Here is a 7,500-nt window from a genome sequence, read left to right on the forward strand (position 1 = left end):
AACCCTAATAATCCAAGGGAGCGACAAATAAATAAATAAATAAATATAAATAAAAAGATGGAGACTGTCCCTTAATGCAGCAAGGGGAGTAAAAAGGAGACAAAAATAAGTGTCTCTTTATATTATTTATTTATTTTATATATTCTTTATTTATTTGCATGCATATCTTCCTATTTATTTATTTATAATTATTTATATAATATATATATATATATTATTTATATTTATTTATTATATATAATATGTATATAATATATATTATATATATAATAATAAATAATATATGCATTTATATATATTTATATATATTTATATATAATAAATAAATAAAAAAAAAAGATGTATAAATGTATATTCAATGAATGTATTTATTACGGTGTATATGTATATAAATAAATATAAATAAATATAATTATATATGTATATTTATATATATATAATTATATATATTATATTATTATTTATATATATGTATATATTATTTTATTATATATAATATATATAATTTATTTATATATATATTATATATAATAAATAAACTATACAAATTTAATTTATTTTATGCATGCAGCCCCATAGTATTTATTTACGGTGTATAGGCAGCTCATTTTGTAGCAAAAAAAGAATAAACGTATTAATTAATAATTATAATTATTATATATTAATAATAATAGTAATAAGAGAAGGAAAGAAAGAAAGGAAGAAAAATACCATTAATTAGCTGCCTATACACCCCAATTAGCCCCTCTAGTAATACCTCTTACTAGTCATATAGTCTTAGTGTATATTAGTAATAAATAAATAAATAAATAAAATAAATAAATAAATAAATAAATAAATAAATAAATAAATAAAATAGATTATATTTAGGTTAATTAAAAGACAATTGTCTCTAAGCATTAAATCATATAAACACGCATGCATGCATGCATGCATGCATGCATGCGTGTCTGCATGCATGGATACATGCATGAGTGTCTGCACGCATGGATACATGCATGAGTGTCTGCATGCTTGGATGCAGATAAGCATTTGTCTGTGCATGCATACATGCATGCACAGGTACCTGTATGCATGCATGCATGCATGCATGCATGCATGCATGTATTTAGCGTGGTAGTCTAGAGGGTCTTCTTGTGCTTGCTCCTGCATAATGCGCATGCATGCGTGTACCTGCTGCAGGAGCAGCAGGAGCAGCAGGAGCAGCAGGAGCAGCAGCAGGATAGCTTGGGGCTGTGAAGAAATTTGTTGTATTTGTTTGCCATAGGAGACAATCATCAAGATATTTATTTTGTTTAATTATTGTTTTTTTTTCTGCTGCTGCTGCTGCTGCTGCTGCAGCAGCAACATTAGCAGCAGCAGCAGGAGCAGCACAAGGAGACACATTTGCTGCACTAATTAGACCTAATCTAATTTGTCTCTCTTTTTTTGTCTCTCTTTTTCTTTCCCTAATAAAAGGTAATTTAAATGTTGCTGCTAATCCTTGTGTAAAGGGACGAGGTGTCTCCTCTTGCTGCTGCTGCTGCTGCTGCTGCTGCTGCTGCTGCTGTTGCAGTTGCTGCAGCAGCAGCTGCTGCTGCTGCTGCTCGTACTCCTGCTGCTGGTAATAAAAAGAAGGTGTCTCCTTTTTTTTAGGGACAGTATAAGGAGGAGACAGGGGTCTAGTTAAGGGGACAAATAGATTAATAGATTCAGGTGTATAGGCAGCTCTATTATAAATATTTTTTGTTGTTGTTCTTGTTGCTGCTGCATGCGCAGCATATGCTGCTGCTTCTGCTTCTGCTGCTGCTTTTTCTTTTGCTGCTGCTGCTGCTGCTGCTGCTCTTTGTTGCTGTCTCCTTTCTTTTCTTAATGAATAAGAAAGAGGAGACAATTCATCAATAGGTACCTTAGGCAAAGGAGACAATCTAAGTGTCTCCTCTAGTAAGAGAGGCCTTACCTTGGGTATACCTGACTGCATGCACCATACAGTAAACGAAGGAGGTAACTCTATTGCTGCACAAAAGAGACACCAGCAGCAGCAGCAGCAGCAGCAGCAGCAGCAGCAGCAGCAGCAGCAGCACAAGAAGCACAATGATAAACAATCAGCAACAAATAAATAAACAATAAAAAGGAGACACTTAGCAAGTAGCACAACTGCTAGGGGGACAAAGAGGGGAGGGGAAAGGAGACACCTGCTGCTGCTGCTGCTGCTGCTGCTGCTGCAGCAGGTGTTGCTGTTGCTGCTGCTGCTGTTATTTAAACTTACTTTCTTCTGCCTCTTTTTCTTCGTCTGTCTCCTCCCACCATCTAAGAAGTGTCTCCTTTTCTTTCTTACTATCAGCAGCAGCAGCAGCAGCAGCAGCTTCCTTATCTGTCTCCTTCTTAGGGACAGCAGCAGCAGCACCGCCTGTCTCCTTCTTAGCTGCTGCAGCAGGAGCTTCCTTAACTGTCTCCTTCTTAGGGACAGCAGCAGCTGCAGCAGCAGCTGCAGCAGCAGGACTACCTGTCTCCTTTTTAGGGAGAGGAGCTGCTGCTTTACTATCTGTCTCCTTTTTAGGGACAGCAGCAGCAGCAGCAGCAGGAGCAACAGGACTACCTGTCTCCTTTTTAGGGACAGCAGCAGCAGCAGCAGCAGGACTACCTGTCTCCTTTTTAGGGACAACAGGAGGCACTTTAATCATCTCCTTTTTTGGGACAACAGCAGGAGCAGCAGCAGCAGCAGCAGCAGCAGCAGCCGCTTTATTATCTGTCTCCTTTTTAGGGACAGCTGCTGCTGCTGCTGCTGCTGCTGCTTCCTTACCTGTCTCCTTTTTAGGGACAAGTATTGTTTTATTAAGTGTCTCCTTTTTAAATAAAGTTGCTGCTTTATTGTCTCCTTTACTAATTGTCTCCTGTTTAGGGACTGCTGCTGCTGCTGCTGCTGCACCTGCTGCTGCTCCTGCTGCTGCTCCTGCTGCTGGTTTAGTATCTATCGCCTTCTTAGGGAGAGCTGCTGGCGATTTAATAAGTGTCTCCTTTTTAGGGACCGCTGCTGCTGCTGCTGCTGCTTTAAGAAGTGTCTCCTTTTTAGGCAGAGCTGCTGCTGCTGCTGCTGCTGCTGCTGCTGCTTTACTATCTATCTCCTTCTTAGGGAGAGCTGCTGCTGCTGCTGCTGCTTTAGTAGGTGTCTCCTTTTTTGGCAGAGCTGCTGCTGCTGCTGCTGCTTTAATAAGTGTCTCCTTTTTAGGCAGAGCTGCTGCTGCTGCTGCTGCTTTGCTCTCTGTCTCCTTAGGGACATCTGCTGCTGCTGCTGCTGCTTTAATAAGTGTCTCCTTTTTGGGTAGAGCTGCTGCTGCTGCTGCTGCTGCTTTGCTATCTGTCTCCTTTTTAGGGACAGCTGCTGCGGCTGCTGCTTTAATAAGTGTCTCCTTCTTAGGAACAACTGCTGCTGCTGCTGCTGCTGCTGCTGCCTTAGTAAATGTCTCCTTTTTAGGGACAGCTGCTGCTGCTGCTGCTGCTGCTTTGCTGTCTGTCTCCTTTTTAGGGACAGCTGCTGCTGCTGCTGCCTTACTAGCTGTCTCCTTTTTAGGGACAGCTGGTGCTGCTTCTGCTGCTGCTGGTGCTGGTGTCTTGCCTGTCTCCTTCTTCGAGGCATCTGCTGCTGCTGCTGCTGCTGCTGCTGCTGCAGGTGTCTCCTTTTTAGGGGGAGGAGGAAGTAGATCAGGAGGAAGAGCTAATTCTCTCTCTAATGGTGTCTCTAATGTTATAATTATTTTTTTGTCTCCTTTTTTGTCTCCTTCTTGTCTCCTTTCTTTTGTCTTCTTTTTCATCTAAATAAAATAAATAACATATGCTAATTACCCACATATACTAGGGTTTAGGGTTTAGGGTTTAGGGTTTAGGGTTTAGGGTTTGAGGGTTTATGATCAAAGGTTAAGGACATAAAGTCTATGTATTTAGGGTTAAGGGTTTAAGATATATATGTTTAGGGTTTATTAGGGTTTAGGGTTTAGGGCTTAGGGTTTAGGGTTTAGGGTTTAGGGTTTAGGGTTTAGGGTTTACGTATGCAAGAAATTCTCTTTTATTTATAAAAGGAGGACCAAAGGAAGGCATCTCTTTTGTCTCCGGTCTAAAGGTACACTCAGCTAAATAAAAAAGGAGACAGGGGACAGAAAAAGGAGACAAAAAGAATAAAAGGAGACAAGAGACAGAAAAAGGAGACAAAAAGAATAAAAGGAGACAGGAAGGAGACAGGAGACAGAAAGAAAGGAGACAACAGTTGTAAATAAATGTATATTTAGCTAAATAAAAAAAAAAAGGAGACAGGAGACAAAAAAGGAGACAATTATTTTTATTTATTTATTTATTTATTTATTTATTTACTTTCTTCTTTTTTCCTTAATTCTTCCTTAATAGCAGCAACTGTCTCCTTTTTTCTTTCTTGTGTCTCCTTTATATGATCATTAAGGTCTCCTTTTACATACTGCAAGGAAAAAAGAGACAAAAAAAAAGGAGACAAAAAAAAAGAGACAAAAAAAAAGGAGACAATAAAAAGGAGACAATAAGGAGACACTTATGGAGGAGATACAAGAAGAAATCCAACAAAACTGCAAAAACAGAACCCTACTCAAGGGTTTAGGGTTTAGGGTTTTAAGGGTTTAGGGTTTAGGGTTTTAAGGGTTTAGGGTTTGTAGGGTTTGTAGGGTTTAGGGTTTTAAGGGTTTAGGGTTTTATAGGGTTTGTAGGGTTAGTAGGGTTTAGGGTTTACTTTATGTTTATTTATATATTTATTATTATAATAATAATTATTATTAATAAAATATTTATTATATATTCCTTTTTCTTCTTTTTCTTCTTTTTCTTTTTTTTCTTGGAGTTGTAAAATACGGCTAAGTCCTTGGGGTGTATAGGCAGGTTTATAAAAAGAAGAAAAAGAGGAAAAAGGAGAAAAAAAAGAAGAGGAAGAAGAAGAAAAAGAAGAAGAAGAAGGAGGAGGAGGAGGAGGAGAAGAAGAAGAAGAAGAAGGAAGAAGAAAAGAAGAATTATATTTATTATATTTATAATAAAAGGAGACAATATTAGAGGAAATACGCAAAGAATAATAAATACTATTTCCTTTATTGTCTCCTAATATCTTCTCTATTAACCAATAAATAAATGTCTCCTTTTCTATTATACCCCTGCATATAAATAAATTAATAAATAAATAAATAAATAAATAAATAAATAAATAAATAAATATATTAATTAATTAATTGGTAGAGGAGGAGAGAAAAGGAGAGGGAGGAAAGAGAAGAAAGGAGACAGTAAACATAAATAATAAAAAGGAGACACAATAAAGGAGACATAAGACATGAGGAAACAGCTCGTGCAGCAGCAGCAGCAGCATAGGTAGTTGTTGGCTGTCTCCTTTTGCTGCTGCTGCTGCTGCTGCTGCAGCACAGCAGCAAGCATTATTTATATCTATATAACCTTGATTAAGAGGATCGAGTAGCGTATACACCTGAAGTGCTGTACGTATAACAGCACGACGTGCAATTGTTGCTGCATTGCTGCTGCTGCTGCTGCTGCTGCTGTTGCTGCTGCTGCTGCTGCTGCTGCTGCTGAGCAAAGAAGTAAATAATCCTTTCTTTAAGGAAGGAGGAGAGAAAGAACGACGTAATAATGATTGAATAAGGGCGTCAATATCTTCCTCGTCCCCTTCTTTTCCTGCTGCTGCTGCTGCTGCTGCTGGTTCTTGTTGTGCTGCTGCTGCTGCTGCTGCTGCTGCTGCTGCTGCTGCTTCGTGCTCTCTTATTATATTAGGACGAAAGGTAGCAGCAGGAAGCAAACGAGGAAAAGAAGATTTTCTTCTTTGCTTAGATAAAGAAGGAGGAAATAAAAAACCCTCAGGTATACTCATCTTATTAGGGTTTAGGGTTTAGGGTTTAGGGTTTGAGGGTTTTCTATGGATAGGAGAGATCATCAAGACATTAGAGAAGGGTTATGCTGCTGTTGCTGCTAATATGTTACAGCAGCAGCAGCTGTTGCTGCTGCTCCTGCTGCTGCTGCTGCTGCATATACAGCAGCAAAGAAATATATATAGCTGTGTCTAGACAGCAGCGGCTGAACTCGCTGCTGCTGCTGTTGCTGCTGCTGTTGCTGCTGCTGTTGTTGCTGCTGTTGTTGCTGCTATTGTTTGTTGTTTGTTGATGTTGCTGTTTGTTGTCTTATTGCTGCTGTTGCTGTTGCTGTTGCTGCTGCTGCTGCTGCTGTTTGCTGTTGACCATTGGTCTGCTGTCTATACAGTGTATTTACACCAATAAGAAGAAAAAAAAGAATTTTTTTTCTTTTTTTTCTTCTTTTTTCTTTTTATTTATTTTATTCTTTTATTAATAAATAAAAAAAGAAGAAAAAATAAACTCCTTAAGGGGAACACAGCAGCAGCAACACAGGCCTGTCTGTCGCCGCTGCTGCTGTTGCTGCTGCTGCTGCTGCTGTGTTGCTGGTGTTGCTGCTGGTACAGCTGCTGCTGCTGCTGCTGGTGTTATTTATTGCAGCAGCAGCAGATCTTCTTGTCTTTATTTATACAGCAACAATAAAACAAAGAAATAAAAAGAAATAAAAAGAGGAAAAAAATCGTCAATTATCTGCGGTGTACGTACACCTCGATAACTTTTTTTTTTTCTTCTTTTCTTCCTTAATAAAAAAAGAATATTATTTATTTATTATACACCCTTATTTATTATTATATTTATAATAATTATTATTTATAAATATATATTTAATTCGTATGTTTAGATCTGCTGCTGCTGCTGCTGTTCTTGCTGCTGCTGCTGTTGTTGCTGCTCTCTTAAGGGTCGTCGACGTGCGGCGACCGCCGCCGCAGCAGCAGCAGCAGCAGCAGCTGCTGCTGCTGTAGCTGCTGCTGCTGCTGCTGGTATGGCTGCTGCTGCTGCAGTGGCTGCAGAAAGCGCACCCTTTTTGCTGCTGCATTTTCTTATTTAGATCTTTTTAATGTTAAAAGACGCGAAGGGAAGGTAAACAATCCCTCCTTTCTAGGGTTTAGGGTTTAGGGTTTAGGGTTTAGGGTTTAGGGTTTGCTGCCCTTTAGAGGTCGTCATTTTTCTGCTGTACCTACGCGTCTAGGAGTTTTATTATTGTTGCTGATTGTATAACATCAGCTGCTGCTCTCATACCTGCTTATTCCTTTGTGCTGCTGCTGCTGCTGCTGTTGCTGCTGCTAGTATTCCTGCTAACAGCAGCAGCAGCAGCTGCTGCTCCTCCAGCTGCTGCTGCTAGGGATTGCTTGGGCTGTTGCTGCGTAGCTTCCATTGCTCATTGTATTTGAACACATCGCTAGCAGCAGCAGCAGCAGCCGCAGCAGCAGCAGCAACAGCAGCAGCAGCAACAGCAGCAGCAGCAGCAGTAGATATAGTAGACTAGGGAGCCCGTTGTGCTGTCTTGTTTGGTGATTAAGACACCATATTAATCCTCTTGCTGTTCCCCATACAGCAGCAGCAGAAACATCAATAGAAGCAGCAGCAGCAGCAGCAACAG

This window comes from Eimeria maxima, genomic scaffold, assembly GCF_000499605.1.
Source record: "Eimeria maxima Weybridge genomic scaffold, Emw_scaff445, whole genome shotgun sequence".
Lineage (NCBI taxonomy): Eukaryota > Apicomplexa > Conoidasida > Eucoccidiorida > Eimeriidae > Eimeria > Eimeria maxima.